This window comes from Eleutherodactylus coqui, chromosome 8 (assembly GCF_035609145.1).
Source record: "Eleutherodactylus coqui strain aEleCoq1 chromosome 8, aEleCoq1.hap1, whole genome shotgun sequence".
Classification (NCBI taxonomy): Eukaryota; Metazoa; Chordata; class Amphibia; order Anura; family Eleutherodactylidae; genus Eleutherodactylus; species Eleutherodactylus coqui.
The window spans coordinates 147,676,727-147,698,707 of NC_089844.1; positions in this window are offsets into that span (position 1 = coordinate 147,676,727).

Consider the following 21,981-nt stretch of genomic DNA (forward strand, 5'->3'; position numbering starts at 1 on the left):
TTCTGTCCTGGCTCCATCCTGGTTTCAGTCCCTATACAGCATTCTGCACCGAAGATGGTAACCTGGGGTGGAACCAGCGCTGGACAGGAAATGCTACATGAAAACAACTTAAGGCCTCAAGTCCATGGGCGGGTCGGATTCCACATGCGGAAGCCCACAGCGAAATCTGAACCTGCCCCCAGCCGGCGACCCTGCATATCTGTGCCTGTCTTCTTTTTTCTGCACTGTAGATGTGTGCAGAACTGCTGGCCACGCACATGCGCAATATAGTTTTGGGGTTTTTTTTACTCCTGCTTTGCTGCGGACGGGCTGCAGATTGGACGGCTTCCATTGCATGTGTATATTGAAGTGCGGGTGCCCCGTGCAGATTCCGCAAATCAAATCCGCCTGTGGACATTGGGCCTAAAGGTATCTTTACATGGGTGATTAATTGATTATCACTCAAATCGTCGATGCAAAGAGCGATTTGGGGCGATGGTAGCCCCATGTATACTCGACCACCAACAGGTCACTGAGCAAGAAATTGCTCACCTCTTGGAGTCACGTAAAAACCAAGCAACTGTTGGCCCGTGTAAATGGGCGGTCATTTCTCCTCCATACTTTTAAAAAAATCCTGAATTTTCTTTCCCCATTCACATAGCTGGCCGAGTGTTTTTTGTGTGTGACAAGCTGCATTTTTCATTGGTACTAATTAAAATCCCATAGAATGTTTTGAAGAACTCTTAAAAATTTGCAAGTAAAAAAAGGGGTTTAGGCCCTGTCCACGGACGATGCCCGGGAGCAGGAGCCGCAGACGAATCTCCGCCGGTCAGCCTATCTGACAGAATCGCGGCAATTCGCAGCATGCTGTAAATTGCCGGCCGCAAGTGGAGAATCGCAATGATTCTCTGCTCATGGACACGGGGCCGGCGCTTTCCATAACAATGCTTTGGAAAGCTTCAGACGACGTGATTCGCTGGCAATTTACTGACTGCGAAATCACATCCGTGGACAGGGGGCCTTAAAGTTGAAGTCATATAACCAACTGAATAAATCATCTGGTTGCATCAGAAGCGGGTCTGTTTGACATAACGCCTACTTGATCGGTTTTGGAATAAGCTTGGTAGAATGTTTCTGAGTCGTGTGGCCAAAATCTTGGCAAAAAATGTTAGATCAGAATTTAATAAAGAAATGGGCTTACAATTTCCAGGAATAGCGTGCGGTTTACCTGCTTTCAAGAGTGTGATAATTGGTGTGTTTAGCATTTCATAGAGAAAGGAGTCCTTTTGAACTGTGTGGTTAAAGATTTTTAAAAGATATGAGGCAAGACTGCTGGCAGATTTTTTATAATTAAAGTAGTAACCACCAATTGTTTGTGAGTGAGGGAGTTACATGCTCCATCCCTGATCACATGACTGTGACAACATCAAAGATCCGTCATGGAGAGTAAGTTACATGCTCCGCCCCTGATCACACAATAGTGACATCATCACAGGTCCTTCAATTTTGACCAACTCCAACTCTTATCACAGGTCCTTCAGTGAGTTACATGTGATGATGTCATTCACAATATTATAAGTGGCACATTGTGTCACCAGAAACACTGGTACTATAAATAATACTAAGAACTATTATTCATTAGATAGACCATCCGATCCCAGGGATTTGTTTAGATGTACTCGAAGTATCATTGATGTCATTTAAATGGAAGTATATCTCCACATTTTTCTGAGTTTCTATTGAGAAGTTTATATTAAGTGGGAAATGATTAAATCTCCAAGGGGATGACGAGGGTAGATTACATTCCTCTTTAATACATAATGATATAGGGGCATGGTCTTACCAAAACATGGTATCTATGTTGGAGGACAGCATTTTCTGCAGTAGCCATTTATCTAGCATACAGTAATCAATGCATAAACATATTTTATGGCGGTGTGAGAAGAAAGAATAGTCTCATTCATTAGCATGTTGCATTCTCCAGACGTCGTACAAGTCATCTTTGAAAATTAGATCTTGTGAATCTTGAGTTGTATGAGTTGGATATATGACCCTTTTGGGGACAATATTAAAATCTCCACAGATTATTGCAGCACCTTGTTTAATACTAGACATTTGAGGTACGGGGGTGAGCATTAGCAGAAGAAAAAACATAAGATTTAGGCTTAAGCTTTGCCTCGGGTAGAGAGGGACAAATATTGAATTTCATGTTACGTGTCTTGAAGAAGAGAAGGGGAAAAAAAGATCACACAAGTTCCTCGAAATGTCAAACATGACAGAAACAATTGAGTGACTATTGTGTGTTTTCAAGCAGAGGTTTTGGAGACATGTTTTTGAGGAACTTTAGACCATTCCTGACTAAGGGAGGGAGGCCGTTTTCTTGGTGTGGTCTTGGAGTCTTCCCTGGGTGTGGTAATAGACCATTTGGCGAACATGGGTTCCGCTTCCTTAGGAGAAGAGGTATTGTGTATAATTCCTTTTCTGAAAATCAGGAAGCCCCATTTGTAGGGTATTTCTTCTTCTCTTAGAAATGTTGTAAATTTTCAGATTCTCTGCCTCTAGCTAGTGTGGCAGGTGATGGGTCTGAAAAAAGGGAGATCTGCTGGAAGGGGTCTGGGAGGTTTTTGTTTGAGCCTTTAGGCAGGGTTCACATAGCGCAAATTTGCTGCGGTTTTCAGTCCGGAATTTCACTGCGGCAAATCCGCCTGTGGACGCTAATCCCGGGATTAGCCAGCCATGTGGACGAGATTTTTTCAAAAATCTTGTCCACATGGAATGGCCAATCCGTTGTGGTAAAGCTGGCAGAAGCCGGCACTGCGGTGCGGATCCCCTGGCCGCAGCATGTCAATTTTTTTCCCCGCTGCGGTAGCGCTCTCCTTTATAGGAGCGCCAGCTGCAACGCAAAAGCATGCAAGCAAGCCGCTCCAGAACTCACGGCTAAGTGCCGCAGGTTTTGAAGCAGCACTTTCCCGTTGGAAATCTTGCGCTTTTTTTGCTGCGGCCAAACTGCAAGAATTCTGGCGGGATTCCGCCCTGTGAGATCCCAGCCTTAGGAGAGCTTCCTTGCGATTGGAAAAAATCTGACCTTGTGAGTACATCTCTGGGTGCTCCTGCAGGTATAGTTTTAGGTTTGGGTACTCTATGAACTCTGTCAATCAGGAGGTCGGATTGTTGAGCATCAGGAACAAAAGCGGTGAAGAGATCTGTGAGGAATTCTATGAGCTGAGAGTCATTAACGGTTTCTGGAATGTTTCTGAATCTTCTATTATTCCTCCTCGATCTATCCTCCAAGTCTGCAGCTTCAATGTTATTGCTGCAATGTCATTCTGTGCCTCATTGTGAGCATCACTAGTGTGTTGTGAGCCGTCACAAAATCCTCCATCTTCTCCTCAATGTGAAGAACGTTCACCTATGGCCATGATATCGCTGTGAATAGAGGAAATGGTTTCTCTATTATCTTTTGAATGGTGTCTTTAAGGTCATGAAACATAGCTTTTAGTGTCTCAGGTGAAATATGTTCTGCTGCTGCAGCGTTCCGTAGGGTGACCCCGGACACAGGGCGTACGTTGAGGAGCTGGGAAGTCAAGATGGACACTGGTCATAGTGAACCATACTCCCTCCCAGAGGGATGCACGTAGCCAGGGCAGCGCTGGGCCTTTTCCGGGCACCCCTCGGAAAGAGATGGCCAGATAACTTTGCGAACAGGTATATGGGTTGTCACTGGTGACGCCACCGTTTCATTATCCACCGGAATGACCCTTGGCAGTAAATAATTGAGCTGCAGACTGGAATAACGTACCTCAGGTCCCTGGGAATGGTCAGGGCTTGGCAGAACTTTACTTCATATAAACACTGGATGAAAGGCACAGTTTACACAGAACGGACGTGCAGACAAACAATATTATAGCAGCTCTAGATGGTGATCCCTAGGCATAGGATGGCCGTGTAGGAACAGCAGAATTAAAGTACCTCTATGGGTGATCCCGAGGTGCAGGATGGCTGCGTAGGAACAGCAGAATTAAAGTACCTCTATGGGTGATCCCGAGGCACAGGAGGCCGCGTAGGAACAGCAGAATTAAAGTACCTCTGCACAGGGACTTAGCCTTAAAGGGGTTGTCCGGCCATAAACATTAGGTTTCATTACTTCTGTTTGCCCATTTCCATGCACTTTGTAATATACATTGTGCATGGAAAATGAAGCCAACAGAAGTTTTGCACTTACCTGAAGGGATGGCCCCCCTGTGTTGCTCCTCCGTCGTCCCTGGTTACCACAAGAATCTTCTCTTTTTCTTGTCGGGCCGCAGCAGCTCTTGTCGGCGCGGGAACGAGCCTCTTCTCATCCGCGCATGCGCAGTTCTTCTCTCTGCAGCCGGGACCGATATACGATCTCCTTGTGTGCTGGGGGGGGGGGGGGGGGATGGAAGAGCCTTAGAGCAGGAACTGCTCCCGCCCCCTCTCTGCCTCCTCTCCGCCCCTCTGCACTATTTGCAATGGGGAGAGATGGGGGCGGGGCTAATTCTCGGACCTTAGCCCCGCCCCTGTCCCGCCTCTCCTCATTGAAAATGGTGCAGAGGGGCGGAAAGGAGGCAGAGAGGGGGCGGGAGCTCAGTTCCTGCTCTGAGGCTCTTCCATCCTCCCCCCCCCCCTGCACACAAGAAGATCGTATATCGGTCCCGGCTGCAGAGAGAAGAACTGTGCATGCGCGGATGAGAAGGGGCTCGTTCCCGCGCCGACAAGAGCTGCTGCGGCCCGACAAGAAGAAGAGAAAATTCTTGTGGTAACCAGGGACGACGGAGGAGCAACACGGGGGGCATCCCTTCAGGTAAGTCCAAAACTTCTGTTTGCTTCATTTTCCATGCACAATGTATATTACAAAGTGCATGGAAATCGGCAAACAGAAGTAATGAGACCTAATGTTTATGGCCGGACAACCCCTTTAACTTGCCACCAACACGCTCATGCTCTCTCTCTCTTGGGGTTAACTACGGCACGGTCACTAGCATACAGATATTCGGGAACCTCTCTTCCTTCTCCATTCTTCACCACATGGGAGTTGAAGGTACTCCCATGTGGCTGGCACTCTCAAAATACAACTCTCAGAATTGAAGAACCAAGCAGAACCCCTGTCAAAACTCCAAGCACTCATATTTATATCTTCACTCTCACCACGGGACAAGACAAATTGATATGTTGCAAGCATCTCCCCATTTGCTGCAGCTGTTCAATACACATAACAGAATGACAAGACACTTTTGCACGGCGCACCTACAAAAGACATTACATGTATGACACTTATGGAGGGCCAGCAACATAGACTTCTGGCCACTACACTTCTTTCTTCGTTAAACAAGGTAGAGGATTTATGTTCCATAAGGAGGGGATGTGTGATGGAGTGGAGTTTGTCCTCATATCTTGGGAGGAGGGAGAGGAAGAGCTAGCATCTTGAGGTCTAATGTCTTGCTTAGGTAAGGTGTTCTGGGTCTCTTGTTTGCTATGCTTGAGGTGTAGAAGACGACCCGACAGTCAGTGTTGTCTGCTCCCTGTTGTGGGTTGGCTGCAGCTACAATAAAATATGTCAATTTAGGAGGTCTAGCGCCTCTCTTTTTGTTTCTTGTTATCTTTGTAATTATTATGTCTAAAATAGGGTATGAAAAGAAACCGGTACCCCAGAGAGTCAGACTGGCAAACTTGGAGGAGAAGGAAGCCCTGCTTGAACTGTTTATAACATGGTGCTTTAGATCATTATGAAAAGTGTCCCTTGATTATATATGGAAATGTAGATTCATTCATTTATACCGGATGGTGGCAGTGATTGCTCATAAAATAGAAAAGAAAGTGTATGAAAAGCAGGCCTCCAAACAAATTTAGGTCTTTCCTGGGTCTCCTGAATCCTATTATGGGGCACCAACAGGCTGTGGGAAGTCGGGGATGGCCAGGATCCCCTGCCTTATTGCTGAAGTGCAGCCTGGTGTAGTAAGATCAGCATCCTCCACTGAAGGAGAATCCCCAGCGAGGATATGCTGCTGACACGGTGCAGTGAGCAGAAGGGTGCAGGTAGCCTGAGTGCATGTGCTAGCTTTTGCGTGGTCAATGATGGTGTCTACTCCGTCTCTGGGAACTACTCATGCAGTATACAGATTGTAATAAACTTCTGTATGTTTAAGGGGCTTGTCAATTCGTGATGCCAGTACCTTTTGAAGGTGGACTTATGTTGATGTCGTACGAATGATGAGACAAATCCACGGTACATTAGGGGTAACCGAAGGTACACAGTTTACTCAACACTTTGTAAAACAGTCTCTTGAATAATGCACTTTGCAGATTTTGACACAGTAGTAACTTGTACAGTCTTCCTGTAGGTAACAGTAGCATACAACCACTACTGACTCCTTGCTTTGCTTGGATAAATGAACCCACCAGTCTGTTATCTGGGATTATACTCCGGAAGGTTCTTTTTTTTTTTTGACTAACAGTATGGAGGGACTAGTGCCGGGCCGACTACACTTCCATTTTCTCTTAGTTTTACGGAGAAGTTTACACTTCGCAGGTTTTTCCTTCCTGTACTCTACTCCTTTCAGTGTTTCCGGTCACTTTCTTTCACCTCCCAACCTCCGGTAACGGTTTAGTCGCGGCAGCTCATCTCTCTGCCTCCTGTCTCCTTCATCTCCAACGACACACTCCCCCTTCCTGTAGTTTTCCCGAACTTTTCTTTCTCTCTCTGACTCCTACACCCTGCTCACTTTCCCGGACTTGACTCGTCTCCTCCATCTCCACCAATCAGGGAATTTACTAATAGACAGTCAATCAGGATGAGCTGTTGCCGGGCAGACTATTTTCTAACCCGAAGTGTAGAGAAAAACGTCTTACTCCCACAGGATGCCTCCTATGTCTCCCTAGGAGCTCATAGTATGTATGTTTGAGATTTGTTACCTGTTTGTCTACCCTGTAGGACCCTCTGTGTCACTACAGTGGTACTATAGCACTGTCTCAGCGCGGCACTGCCTGAACTTCAGCAGGTCTCCCGCCTGTAGCAGGGAGCACAGGTGCCCCAGCGAACAGCGCTACCACCCTTGCAGCACTTCCTAAGCGTTGGCAGTCCGGAGTGACACTGCCAGAGTCGCCAGAAGTGGAGAGAGGAGGCCCCGATTCCACTTGCGGAGATCAGCGGGCAGCGGCAACCCCTGAGGATGACCCCCGCAAGCTCACCTCAGTAGCTGGAGGGTGGAGCTGAAGAATGTGGCCTGAACTGTGTGCCCAGATGGACTCACGGCTTTTGTGACCTTTGTTGCAAAGCTCCTCTCGCGTGTCAGCTGAGCTCACACGCATGTCCCCGACCCAAAGTCTTGTTTTAGGGGCATACAAACCGCAGCAAAAATAACATGGTAACTTTATTATGGGGGTCAGTAGGATTATGATAATACCACATTTATTTACAGATTTTTTTTCTTGTACTACTTTATAAAAAATATAGATTTTTTTTGTTGCCATCTTCTGCATCTTCTGACTGGCATGACTGGAGCACATGTGTCTTTCTGATCGCTCTATATTATATTTTTACTTGGAAACAGGGTGACCAAAAAGAGTGCAACTCTGGTGTTATGTTTTGGGTTTTTTTTGTTTTGACATTTTTATTATAATTATAGGAAAACATTTTTGTTTCTTTGTTTTTTTACTTTGCGTGTCCTTCATTTTTTACGATAAAACTTTTTTCTTGGATTGATTTGAATGGGAGTGAAGACTTTAATTACACTCCCAGCTCTGACCACCGATGCATCTAACCCAAATCACATCTCAACTTCCAAAGAGGACATATATATGAGCAGACAGAAGCTAGTCCAAAGAACAATTAGTGAACAACCGTATTTTACAATTTTCGGCCGTAGTGTAAATCAAAGATTACGTGGTTCTGTTTACGATACTTGAGCAGCATTTGCAGTTCTTCTTGATACATCTAAGGCCGGCTGTCCACGGGCGATGCGGTATATCTAATAGATAGGCTGACCGCGGAGAATCGGGGCAAATCAAAGCATGCTGCGAATTGCCCGCTGCGAGCGGAGAATCGCAATGATTATCCACTCGTGGACAGGTGCTGCGCTTTCCAAAGCAATGCTATGCGAAGCATCGGCCGGCGTGATTCGCCGGCGGTTTACCGCTGGCAAATAAACTGCCGTGGACAGGGGGCCTAAAACAACCAACTATATCTAGGAAGAACTGTCAGCAATGTGTCCGTTCATCTTGGCTACTTTCAGTCTGCTTGGTGCTAGACTGTTCTTAGGCTGGGTTCACACGGGGCCGAATTGTCGCAGAATTTCCGTGCTAGCTTTCCGGCAATCTTAAGTCCGAGCCTGACCAGCAAAGTGGATGAGATTTGCAAAAATCTTATCCACACACAGTTTGGATGAGCTTGACAAAGGCCAACATGGCCGAAACATTGCCTGCATGTTTCTTGTGATGGAAAAATAAAACCTTTTGGATATTGAAATTGCACCTTGGATGCTGCTGGAGCTTTTTCTTTCAAGGTATCCACTGTGGAGAAGCCGATGTGGCCAAGCCACGCAGAAATTGATATGCCGGAATTCAAAGCCGCGACATGACAATTGTATCGCCGTTTCCGCGGCAGCCTCTCTCCTCTCGATGGGAAGAGTTGGCCACTGTGTAATACAGGCGGTGAAGCTGCTTTAAAAGCGATGCTGATTGGCGGGGGTTTTGAATCTGCATTTCTGCCGCGGAAATCTCGCAGTATTTCTATGCGGAGCTACTGTGGTCATACCGTGATATTTGTGCCCCGTGTGACCGCAGCCTTAAGTGATTTTGCCTTCCAAAGGTGATACGTGGCTCAGGCGGGATGACATCTACCAAGTGTGGGTCCTGTAGGAGGACTGGCCAGCGTTTCTTGAGTATTTCCCGGATGGCGGAGTGCGAGGGATTATACGTTGTGACGAGGCTGAGGCTAAATCCCTGGAGGTCCTGCTCATCTGCTCCCTTTTTCTTCAATCTTGTTGGGTTTCATTAGTTGCCTCAGTAAATGTAGTGAATGCTGATGATACCAGGCTATGGGGATTCCTTTTGTCTGAGCCTCTCCTTTATAGTGTTACTTTGAAAGATGAAGTTCTCATTTTTTGTGCAATTCCATCTTTGTTTAACAAAATATTTATTGGTTTTATGATGTTCCAAAATATATCAATCAGGAATGCCAACATTCCAGTCATGTGTGAAGTCCAGCGGCAAGTAGATTGGACAGATACATCAGGAGTTACATTGCCAGATTTAGTTTTTAATAAACATACAAAGTAAAATAAAAGTAAAGTGTCAATTTTCACTTCTTCAATTACTGCAACTCCTAATCAGATTAATCAGTATAAACATTAGAGAACCATAAATGAGAGTAACGAGTGGGGGACCACAAGAGGAACACATAAGGGAAAAACGAAAGGGAAATAAGGGATGAGGCTGTAATATGATTTATTATGTGGGTGAGCCTGAAAAGGAAAAATAAAAATGAATGTATTCTATTAACCTGGCTGGAGCCATGCTCCTCATAGATCTGTTGGGGGACTAGATGAAATGCTTGAAGGTTAACTAGACTGCCCTGGAAGGGTCAAAGCTCTGGCTGTTGGGATCCATAGGCGCATAGTCTGCGAATAATGGTACCAGGACGCCCACGTTTTTTTGTACAACCCTTCCCGATCCATAAGAATGGCTGCCAGCTTCGCATTGACCATGATCCAAGATAATTTAGTTTTCACAAAGTCCATACTAACTGAGGTTTTTCTCCAGGAGCGGGCGACTGCGATCCGTACAGCTAGGAAGCAATAGGACATCCATTTGTGGGTGTGTTTGGGGATGTTGGGGATCCGTTTACCCAGTAGAGCTTCCCAGGGCCGTCGGAGTCTTTTGAACGAGACGTAAGGTATATTTGTGCTCCACTTTTTATAGTGGGCACTTTTGTAGCTCGGGAAGCTGTTGGTGTCAGCGGGCTTAAAAAATGTTTTGGATTCAGTACGAAGTCAAGATATTCGACGCTTCAAGCAGAGCTTTTTCCCGAGAGTTTAAAATCATTCTGGTTAAATATGTAATTAAAGCATTAAAATCTTTAAAAAAAAAACTGTAAGGAGAATTTATGTGTTTATCAAAGAGAAGACGATCCCAGATCCCGTGCAGAAGTCTGAGCCCAGGAGAAATTCAAATCAAACCAACTTTATGTGGTATCAAATAATTTCTACTTTATTCTGAGGTGGACAAAGTATATATATCCTAAATGACATCACAGTAAAGATTATACCTCCAAAAATGGATAGAATATATGATAGGTTAAGATAAAAAATGATTAACATAAGTTACACCTTCTAGGGTGTATCTATTACATACAATGAGACCATTATGAATTCAGGAGAAAGGAATGCATGTAATACTTTACAGACCTACCCCCTGTAGTGTATAGCTTCCTGTCTATAGATATGCATACATGGGGGGGTCTAGTAGACTATCATCTTTCCTGAGAAGACATGGAGGCCTAAAGAAGGGTTATATTTAACCCTTTCACTACTCATACTAGTATCATGCTCTACAATGCAATATAGAATAATTAACTGATACATTGATCTACAATTTTCTTAACATTCCCCACTTTAAATCAATACATCAACACAGTATAATAGTAAATACACATATATAATGACTCTACCACAGACCCCCTGGCTACGGCCCGAAGCTTTATTACCAGGACGCCTGGGTTCACACTTCAAGACTAAGTATATAATTATTTCATATAAAAGCATTACATTTATTTATATATATATATATATATAAAGTCATTCCACCAATTGTACCCACAATTAGGCCCGCCTCCAAGAGAAGCTTGGCCTTGATTTATTATGAGATTGAGGTTTCTTTCTTCATATATAAATGATTGTCCATCATGATATAAAATCTTATTTATCGAAATGTTACTCAGTTATTAGAGCGATCCTCCGGTACAATCAGGACACACTGGAATCAAAATGTCACACTTCAAAATCATCAAAGTAAAATGGCGCTTTCTTCATAGAACTTTTAACCATCACTTGTCATAAAAGGTGGTCACCTGACCCAGTAAATCATCCTGTTCTTCGTCATCTTGTATATTTTGGAACATAGTTTTGGTGATGGAAGTGTTAATAAGGTTTTGTAATAGTCCTCGAATACATGGAATACAACAACAACCACAGAGTACTAGAATGGAGGCAAATACTGACATAGAGACTAATGTGGAGTATATGACTTGTGACCAGTGTCCGAACAAGTTTTCCAACCAGTCTGTGAATGGATCGTCTATACCAGAGTTATCAGCTAGGTCATTTTATTATGCATTTAACCCTTCCAGTGCTCGAGTATCATCTGGTGCTGTGTTATTAGGAATGATAGTACAACAATATCCTCCAATCATTTTACAAACTCTGCTAGTAACATAACAAGAGCCATTCTATTTTGCCATGCAATGAGTGTAAGGTGTGTCCTAGTTGTTCCTCTAGGCCCCTGATTGCATCTCTTGTATAATTAACAAATCTCTGTTGGTTATAGTATGTGTAATTAATCCGGTCTACATCTTTATTCACTGTTACCCACCATGCAAGAAGAGACTCAAATCCCCTGCAGCCATCCGATTTCTCGTCCCATACTCGTCCGGTACCCCCCTTGGGACCCCGATGGGTCAGAGGAACCTTTGGGAGAGGTGTTCCTAGTTCTCCAGACACGGCCCTTGCTGTTGCCCTCGGAGGTCATGAGGTACACAGGCATTATCAGTTGTACCAAGCACAATCCCGTTAGGGGCCGTACCTGGCACCTGTTCTAGGCCCGGTCACCACACAACCATCACACGTCTGTGCGTGCTCTCTGTAGCTCAGGCCATATCCCAGAGACAGCGTGCCCTTACGGTTCTCCTCTCCGCACAGCATCCCTCAGGCAGTCTCCCGTAGTCTGCCTCAGTCCCATTACCAGGTAGCGCGAAGCAAGTCTAACCCCAGGATCAGAGGCAACAGCAGGTATTTGGTCCCCGCTCACAGGTGGAAACAGCAAACTCAATGTATAACATGGATCACTTATCTGTGGGGGGTAGGTACAGTGAAGAAGCTTAATCACACATTTTACGTTCATCACAGCTTGAAGACTTGTCATTAACTTTTATTTATCGTGGGGTCAAGTCTTCCTATCTCCTATAATTATTATTAACATTCTCTATACACAATATTTACTGCATAACATTAAGATTCACACAACTACTACTACTCCAATCATCTGCAGTCGCTTGATCCTCCAACCTTAACAACCCCCCCTCAGGAATTTCTCTTATCAGGGAGAGGTGATGGAGTAAGATAAACAGAGCTTTAGCTGTGGCTGGACTCCTTCAGCTAACTGCAGCATCCTTGTGCTATCCTCCCCTTAATAGGGACACTCAGCTCTCACATTATCAACAACTTCATTATTATTATATCTTACATGACATTATCACATTGAAAACACCATTTAACAATCAAAATCACTGCAAACCAATCACAGAACTGACATGTACACAAATAACAGCAAGAATGGACGTTCCCTATTCACACAGGTTTATACTAAACTTCATTCCTGATCATCTTCATTACAGGTCTATTCATATCAAGCAAGCAGAGCATGGCTAGAGTCAGTCACACTCCCCCCCTCCCTTTTTCTCACTGAACTCTAAAGCTAAAAGGTGGGGGTGAGGGTGAAAGAAGCATTCCCATGTAACAGACGATTTAACCATTTGTGAGCTGACCCCAGCACACAGAGCAGCACTCAGGCCATTGTCATCTTCATCTAATACTGCTGTAAACCTTCATTCCTTCACTGTGTGATCCCAGGACTGTCTGCATCATGTAATCATCCCTTCTGTCCTGCTGCCTACTATCCCTGGTCCTTGTCAGCAACACCGTCACCCATAGCAACCTGTCCCCTCACTACCGTCACCCATAGCAACCTGTCCCCTATGACACTTATCTGAAGGAGACCTTACATATTCCTCTGCTACGACTAAATATCATACTGACCCTATCTTATAGCACACACCTCAGGTAGACAACATATCATCAACACACAGAGGACAGTGATGGAGGCTTCTGACTATTCCTATGCAATTCAGAGAAGGCACTAATCACTGGTGTTGTATACTACAAGTACAAGCATTGGGATGCCAGGTAGAAGGTACAGCTATGGGATGTAAGGAGCCAAGATGGCGTCTGGACGGCGGCCGAAGGTATTACAGCAGGTACTAAAATGGCCGCAGGCCATGACTAGCACTAAGATGGCCGCCAGGGACGTGGCCTGACTAGGAGTACTATCAAGCCAGGCAAGCATCTAGCCACACCTTACCCCTTTGTGTGCAATGCCAACAAGTCCCTCATCTGACACACATCTATAATCTTTGTGTATAGCGCCAACATATCCCGCAGCGCTTACATAGACGGGGGATACAGAAAGACAAAAGTACAAACATTACAGAACCACGGTTACATAGTAATCAGGCAATGCGAACAATAGGGGTGAGGGTCCTGCTCCAACGGGCTTACACACTACAGGTAATGGGGTGATACAGAAGGTAAAGGGCTGGAGATGTGCACAGTATGGCGAAGTGAAGAGTGAGGGATGCTATACACATAGACAATGGTCAGACATTTAGCCGTGTGATGGCAGAATCGTTATGACTGCAGGAGCGGTTTATGATGGCTAGCAGGGATTGCAGTCAGTAGGTCAGGGAGCAGATCTACCAGTATGGCGCTCGTCACTCCTTCTATAGAAGTTACACCCCACGCTCTCCCAGCATCCCCCATGTGTAGGACGGCGCCCCCTCCTGGTCTTATACTCCTTTCTGCATTGTTTAGCACAAATAATACAAGACAAAAATTTTTTTTTAGAGTAGTTTGTAAACCCCTAGGCTGTGAACACTGTCCATATGAGTGCTACCATCCCCTCTGTTGAGACATGACACAGGCCATGGCTCAAAACTGCTGCACATCTGAAGAACAATTTAGGTAAGATAGCTTTTTTTTTTTTTTTTTTTTTTTAACGGAGATGTACAGTCCATCTACAAAGAGTGTATTCAGCATCTACAAGAGGTCCATCCTGCAGATCTGGTCTGAGTAACACCTTATGTGCCATCTCTCCTAGACAGTTGTATGGGGGACCGTCTGAAGAAATAGGCAGTAAGGTAAATGGATGGAGCGTAGTACATCCCTAGGTTGTCAGGTGTGGCTGTGAGTAGTAGTGTCCTGCAGGGGGATGTTTAGAAGGACTAAGATACGAGTATAACTAACTGCGTGCGGTACTCAGTGTGTGGGGGGGACAGCACTATAGTGGCAGAAGGTCTGACTACCACTTGTACACAGGCTGGGAGCGCTCGGCCACTGGATCTAGTCTGCTTCCCACCGTGTTCTTGAGTTAACACAGAGGTGATATATCTTTCTCCTGAGTCAACAGTTAGCACAAAGGGCTTGCTCTAGTTCAGCAGCCCCCCCCAGACTGGTGTGCCCACCAGAGTCTGTTTTAACCTGACAAAGGCTTCCTCAGAGGCCCATCTCACTGGATCCTGCCGGCTGCAGCCAGAGGGTCATCATAGATGATTCTGGTAAGAAGCGCTGTCAGAGATGCAGAATTTGAGATCCAGGAGCTGTAGAAGTTTGTCTGTTACGATCGTGTGGGCAGGCAAAGCACGGAACCCACATGATCATGACCAGAGGGGACGCACACGGGTATCACCAGGGTCACACGGGACTCACACCGGTTTCAGGCAACTGACCGTGTGCTACAAGGGAGGATGACAGTGGCCCTACCTAAGCGGGGACATTGCCCTAATAAGGGCAGCCCAGCGGTCTTCGGATCTGGGCCCTAGCTGATCCTAGGAGCCACACACCAGAACAGGATGCATTCACATGCCACATGACAGACCCAGAATACACTGCATACAACATACAACCACTAGTAACAGATTGGAAGCTGAATATAAATACCAGGTATTAGTTGACATGTTGTACAAGATGTTGAAAGCTAGCAGGCCACTTCACGGCTCCTGGTTATACTGCTAGTCCCTACACTAACCAGGAGTCTAGCAGAACCAGACAGCATTCACACAGAACGCTGCAACAGGACAGGACACAGATAGCAGGACACACAGCAAGCTAACACAAAACTGACAGAATATAAACATACAAATGGACATGAACCTGATCACACTGCAAACCTCACCAGACAAGCATTCATGACTGCTCGCCTGAGGGGCCATGCAGTGACTGACCAGGGGATTGGCTAGCAGACAGTACCACACCCAGCCAGCTCAATCATTAACCCTGTGAGTGCTGTGCTGCTGGAAACACAATAGAACAACATATCCCAGCAGCACATGTAACATTGTCATTCCCAAAGAGGACATCATTTGCTCATAGTTTTGGGACCTCCAGAATTGCTTGCCTACCTTCATCTGACAGGTTATGCCCCAAATATTTAACCGTTTGCTGACCGTATTGGAGTTTCTACCTGTTTACTTTTATGGCCTTGCTCATAAATAAACCTCAAGAGTGCGACTGTGTCCCTCCACAATTCTCTCCACTGTCCAATGACCTCTCTGACTTTCTTGAACCATCATATCACATTCTTCTCATATAAAAACCTCACTTTCTCACCCTTTTCTTTGTAACACTTTTCTGCATGTTTTGCATATTGCAAAACATCCTGCAACGATCTCATCCTCAGGGTAACCATGTATCTCACTATATAACCTCCTATTCCCTTCTGATTATACTATGGAAGGGGTCCACCATCTCCTCCCCTCCCATTCTAATTTCCTTCTACAGAACTCCAATCTGGCCATAGAATTCTTCTATCTGCTCTCTCTATTTTTCATTCAATTGGAACTCCTCATTAACCCTTTAAATTGTTCATCAAACTGTCGGGCGTCTATTTTTATATGGGCGTGACAGTTAGGGGCTTCTTTTAACCAGACTTCAGCAGCGGATAATCCGTATTTCTGCTGATCTTTTAGCTGATTTTGTCCGTATTTTATCACATAATTCTTTACAACTAGGACTTTTAATTTATTTATTTATTCCACTCATCTCAATCACTCACACATTCGCTTCATGCAATATAAGACAACAATACAAATAGTACATTATGTTAGTAGGCGGCCGCCCTCTTCATATTCTTAGTTACTCTATAACACAATATCAAAGAGAAAGTAATAGAAAGATAAGAAGTAAAGTTCCTGGACACCCCTGTGTCCCATGACGTCATCTAACCACTTTTTACGTGTCGCACGGAGTTAATTCTTTCCTGTAGCCTTCTCACAATGGCTATGGTCTCACATAGACTACTGCTATTGCCCCTTTGGCAACCCATTCGTCTATACTTCTCATTTACCTTACACATTTCACATAGACTACTGCTATTGTCCCTTCGTCTATGATTGCCTCTCATTTACAATACACATTGTAAATTCTACTAACACTAAAGTATACAGAAGAAGAAGAAGAGAGAAGAGAAGTTTAACCATTGTTATACTTACTACACGTTATCTGGGAGGCTTCTAAATTCTCCGGCTAGTTCGGAAAAACGTCACTGTTTCAGACAGGATGCCCGACTGGCCTCTAATTATGTCTAAGCAAGACGGAGGTCTTTTAATGATCGGAGAGTACTTCAGACCCACCTTTTCACAGCCAGGCTGTCCTCTCCCTCTGCAGTGAGTGATTCCGGCTCGAAGGACCAAAAATGTAAGGAGAATTTATGTGTTTATCAAAGAGAAGACGATCCCAGATCCCGTGCAGAAGTCTGAGCCCAGGAGAAATTCAAATCAAACCAACTTTATGTGGTATCAAATAATTTCTACTTTATTCTGAGGTGGACAAAGTATATATATCCTAAATGACATCACAGTAAAGATTATACCTCCAAAAATGGATAGAATATATGATAGGTTAAGATAAAAAATGATTAACATAAGTTACACCTTCTAGGGTGTATCTATTACATACAATGAGACCACTATGAATTCAGGAGAAAGGAATGCATGTAATACTTTACAGACCTACCCCCTGTAGTGTATAGCTTCCTGTCTATAGATATGCATACATGGGGGGGTCTAGTAGACTATCATCTTTCCTGAGAAGACATGGAGGCCTAAAGAAGGGTTATATTTAACCCTTTCACTACTCATACTAGTATCATGCTCTACAATGCAATATAGAATAATTAACTGATACATTGATCTACAATTTTCTTAACAAAAACCATCCACATAAAAAGCACGTCCTCTATATAGCATTTGTACAGCTTGATGTTACGTTGTCAGGGCTGAGGGTGGTGTGATGTTCGGTTGCTAGATTAGGGCAGGAGAGGAGAAAGATAAGGAACAGCGAGGACTGTGTGTTTATATTCCGGACTAGCGCTGTGGGGAGCCTCAGTGCCCCTCTTCTCTGTTACCAGGTCACATGTCCAAACGCTGCCAGCGCTTCTAGATGGTAAGTCATCATCATCTCCCTCGACTTCTCATAGAAGAAGCGTGATTTTTAGCCTGCTGATGGATTTTATGGGGTCTTTGTTTTATCTCTAATCCCTGGAGGTCGGCTGCAGCCCTTCTGGGCAGATTTTATACGGATTCTACCATTACCATCAATATTTTTAATGTGTGCGTTTAATATAGGACTATAATTTTAATTATAAAGTGAATAAAGTAATTTACCAATTGCGCCATTTTACCAAAACCAACTCTGTTTGATAAAGGAGGACTTTCAATGTCAGACTTTACATTCGTCTGTACAGGGAGGGGCAGCTTCCTCTTCCCTTGAAAATTGAATATATGTTGTTTTACGTTTTTTGTTTGCTTTTTATCCTGGTGGTGGCGCTGCAGAGGTAGTAATTTCATCTTCCTTATTTGCATAAATTACTCTGAAGAGCTTGCATGGCCTTATAAGTCTCCTTACCTTCTAGGTGTCCCCACACCTCTTTTTGATGTTTTTGTCAGCTCCGTTGAAATGAGTGGAGCAACGACTACACATGCTCAGGCAGTGCGCCATTCGTTTAGAGGTATAGTAGAGCTGATCTGTGGCAGCTGGGATTAGGATAAGAAAGAGTTAAGGAAAGAAAGATGGTGGGTGTTGTTAAAAGGAGGGCGGAAGTATACCTATTTTAGGGCAGGCATACTGTGCCTATGTAAGGCCTTCTTCACATGGGCGGATTTGCATTGTGAAATCCGGAGTGGGATTCCGCCTTCAGATTCCACAGCAAATCCAGCCCAAAGTTATGCTATGGCAAAATGCGATTTTCTGTTCACGGGGGAGAAATCGCAGCATGCTGCGATTTTGTGTGGGCTACGCACGTCCATCTTCCATTAAAGTCAATGGAAGCTGTCTGTCCCACTGCACTTCAACAGTGAGCACTGTGGAAGTATCGTGGGATCCGTGTCATCACACAGCGCCGGTGGCTACTGCGCATGTGCGACGGAATACCAGGCAACACATTTACAGCACTGAACAGAAGCCACCAGACAGGTATGCAGGAGTCACCGGCTGGGCACGGGGTCGAACTCCACTGCGGGAATCCCGAATGCAGTGTCCGACCCGCCTAATACTGTACTGGGAAGGAGGCCTAATACTGTAGTGAAGTGTAACCAATCAGCTTGTATTTTGGTAACAAAGGAATGTCTTTGTGTTGATTGTCTAAGAGAGGATGTTGGCATTTGTTGTTGGTTCGGTCTTATGGAGATTCCAACTGAACCCATGCACTGGTGCAATAAAGTGTCTGTGCTTTCAGAAGAAACAGCCTGGGTATGGTTGGACTCTACAACAGATCCACTGTCTGCCACAAAGGTTGTCTTATAAAATATATTTTATTTAGGGGTTCTGGTGCTGTATTCATGTTATGAGCTTGGTTCTGTGGCTGTTTTTATGTAATCGGCTTGGTACTGCTACTTTATTTGTTATGAGTTTTTCTGGTACTGTATTTATGTAATTAGATTGGTTCTGGTGCCATATTTATGCTATGAGCTGGGATCTAATGCTGTATTCATGTTAGAGGTTGGCTCTGATGCTGTGTTTATGGTATGAACTTGGCTGTGGTGCTGTATTTATGGTATAAACATGGTATTGGTGCTGTATTTGTAAACGGGTAAAAGGTGTAAAGACAATGGGGGTGCTGACTACTCTAGGCTAAACCACGTCCACCCACAGTGGTCCTTGGCTGCAGTGATGTGTGTGGCCGTGGTTTTGCTGGGTGCGGCAGCTGCACTGTGTATTGCCATCCTAAGGATATATTCTCATGTAGTGGATTTGTGTGGCCGTGGTTTGGCTGGGTGCGGCAGCTGCACTGTGTATTCCCACCCTAAGGATATATTCACATGTAGTGGATTTGCTGTGGCCGTGGTTTGGCTGGGTGCGGCAGCTGCACTGTGTATTCCCATCCTAAGGATATATTCACATGTAGTGGATTTGCTGTGGCCGTGGTTTGGCTGGGTGCGGCAGCTGCACTGTGTATTCCCATCCTAAGGATATATTCACATGTAGTGGATTTGCTGTGGCTGTGGTCTGGCTGGGTGCGGCAGCTGCACTGTGTACTCCCACCCTAAGGATATATTCACGTGTAGTGGATTTGCTGTGGCCGTGGTTTGGCTGGGTGTGGCACCTGCACTGTGTATTGCCACCCTAAGGATATATTCACATGTAGTGGATTTGCAGTGGCCGTGGATTGGCTGGGTGCGGCAGCTGCACTGTGTATTCCCATCCTAAGGATATATTCACATGTAGTGGATTTGTGTGGCTGTGGTTTGGTTGGGTGCGGCAGCTGCACTGTGTATTCCCATCCTAAGGATATATTCACATGTAGTGGATTTGCTGTGGCCGTGGTTTGGCTGGGTGTGGCAGCTGCACTGTGTATTGCCACCCTAAGGATATATTCACATGTAGTGGATTTATGTGGCAGTGGTTTGGCTGGGTGTGGTGGCTGCACTGTGTACTCCCATCCTAAGGATATATTCACATGTAGTGGATTTGCTGTGGCCGTGGTTTGGCTGGGTGTGGCAGCTGCACTGTGTATTGCCACCCTAAGGATATATTGACATGTAGTGGATTTGCTGTGGCCGTGGTTTGGCTGGGTGCGGCAGCTGCGCTGTGTATTGCCATCCTAAGGATATATTCACATGTCGTGGATTTGCTGTGGCCGTGGTTTGGCTGGGTGCGGCAGCTGCACTGTGTACTCCCACCCTAAGGATATATTCACATGTAGTGGATTTGCTGTGGCCGTGGTTTGTCTGGGTGCGGCAGCTGCACTATGTATTGCCATCCTAAGGATATATTCACATGTAGTGGATTTCCTGTGGCCGTGGTTTGGCTGGGTGTGGCGGCTGCACGGTGTACTCCCACCCTAAGGATATATTCACATGTAGTGGATGTGCTGTGGCTGTGGTGTCGTAGAATTCCTTTGCGGAATCACGGCTTACTCAATTTGGAATGTTTACACCCTTCCATATTAATTCTGAATTGATAATGCGCATAAGAAGTTTTTCACACTGACACGAGGTTCAGCATGCATAGCTTCCTCAATTCTAACTTTAATGATCGGCGTGTAGCCTATTTTAAGAGTTTAACAAATCCGCCCATCTGGGCAGGTCAAAGATTACATAGATACAACGTATTGTTTAATTATTGGATAAGCATCTTGCAATTCTTCCATCCTCCGGTCATCTGTGATTGGCCATCAGGTGGTGGATGAAATGAGTGGGTTGTCTTGGAGCCACGTGGGGTTCCTTCGATATGATTGGATGTTACATCATGAACTATAAATTGCACAAACCTCCCATGTTATTTGCATACGTTTCCAGTAAAATTGCTTGGGTAATTTCTGCGGTTGTCCATGTCTGAGTTACTGTCCTCCAAAATTGCGAAACAGATGGAAAATGTAACGTGTTTATACTATATATTATCTTGTCAGCGTTTTGAGTACAGAAGTTTCCATGTCAGCAGAATTATAAAACAGATACTTTCATATGAGCGGAAGTACCTATTGCACAACTGCCATGAACTATATTTGTAGCAAGACAGAAAGCAAAATATGTATACAGAATGTTAAATTGATAACTGTCTACTGCCAAGGCCCACCGATCCAAAATATAGGAATACTGGACTTCCACCACAGACCCCCCTTGAAACTATCTGTTTCACTAAACTCGCCCTGCTCCGTCCCACCCCAATCCCCCACCGCTGACCCTAGACTCGCATTGTTTTGTAGACGACTGGGCCTACTACTGCCATGGGGGTATAGGATGGTTCGACATCATCACATTCTGGATCCATGATGACGACGTTTGCGCTGACAGTGGGCTTTTTGTTGGACATCGTAGTGAGACAGGTGGACCAGGTAGTCATCAGGGTCGGAATACACTGTATGCAACAACAAACAGAAATTAGGATGACTATAAAGGTGACAAATATAATCAGGTTAGGAGAGGTGCGACTTTCACTATTTCAGGTAAACACTGCATAACTTGTATAGAACCCCCCCTTCTTGACGTTACCTCGATTCATCAACAAGAGTGCAAAATCAGGACTATCTAATAACTGGTCAACATGACTGAACGCCTGTCTTATTAGTAAGTGCATGATCATATATATTAGTCTGGAAGGAAAGAGCTACAAGGTGATTATTCCCACTTCCCTTTTCCAGAGGCAGCAAGGTAACAGGACCAGGGGCGTTGTAACACCGGCATGTTGCGTGGACATAAGCAGAGTGCACTGCAGATAAAATAAAGCAAAATCTTAGCAAAAACCTATCACAGTGTTCGAAATACACAATGTTTCAAAACTTATTTTATATATATTTTTCCCTTCTCCTGTTAGGTACCTAACTGAGGAAAACAGACTAAGGTTAGCTCTTTTTAGTTAGTGCTTTTTAATGGCTACTGCGTTTTTACCTGCGGGTCACGTTTTGTCTGGAATGTAGGTACAAGTCTCCCCTATCATCTTACAG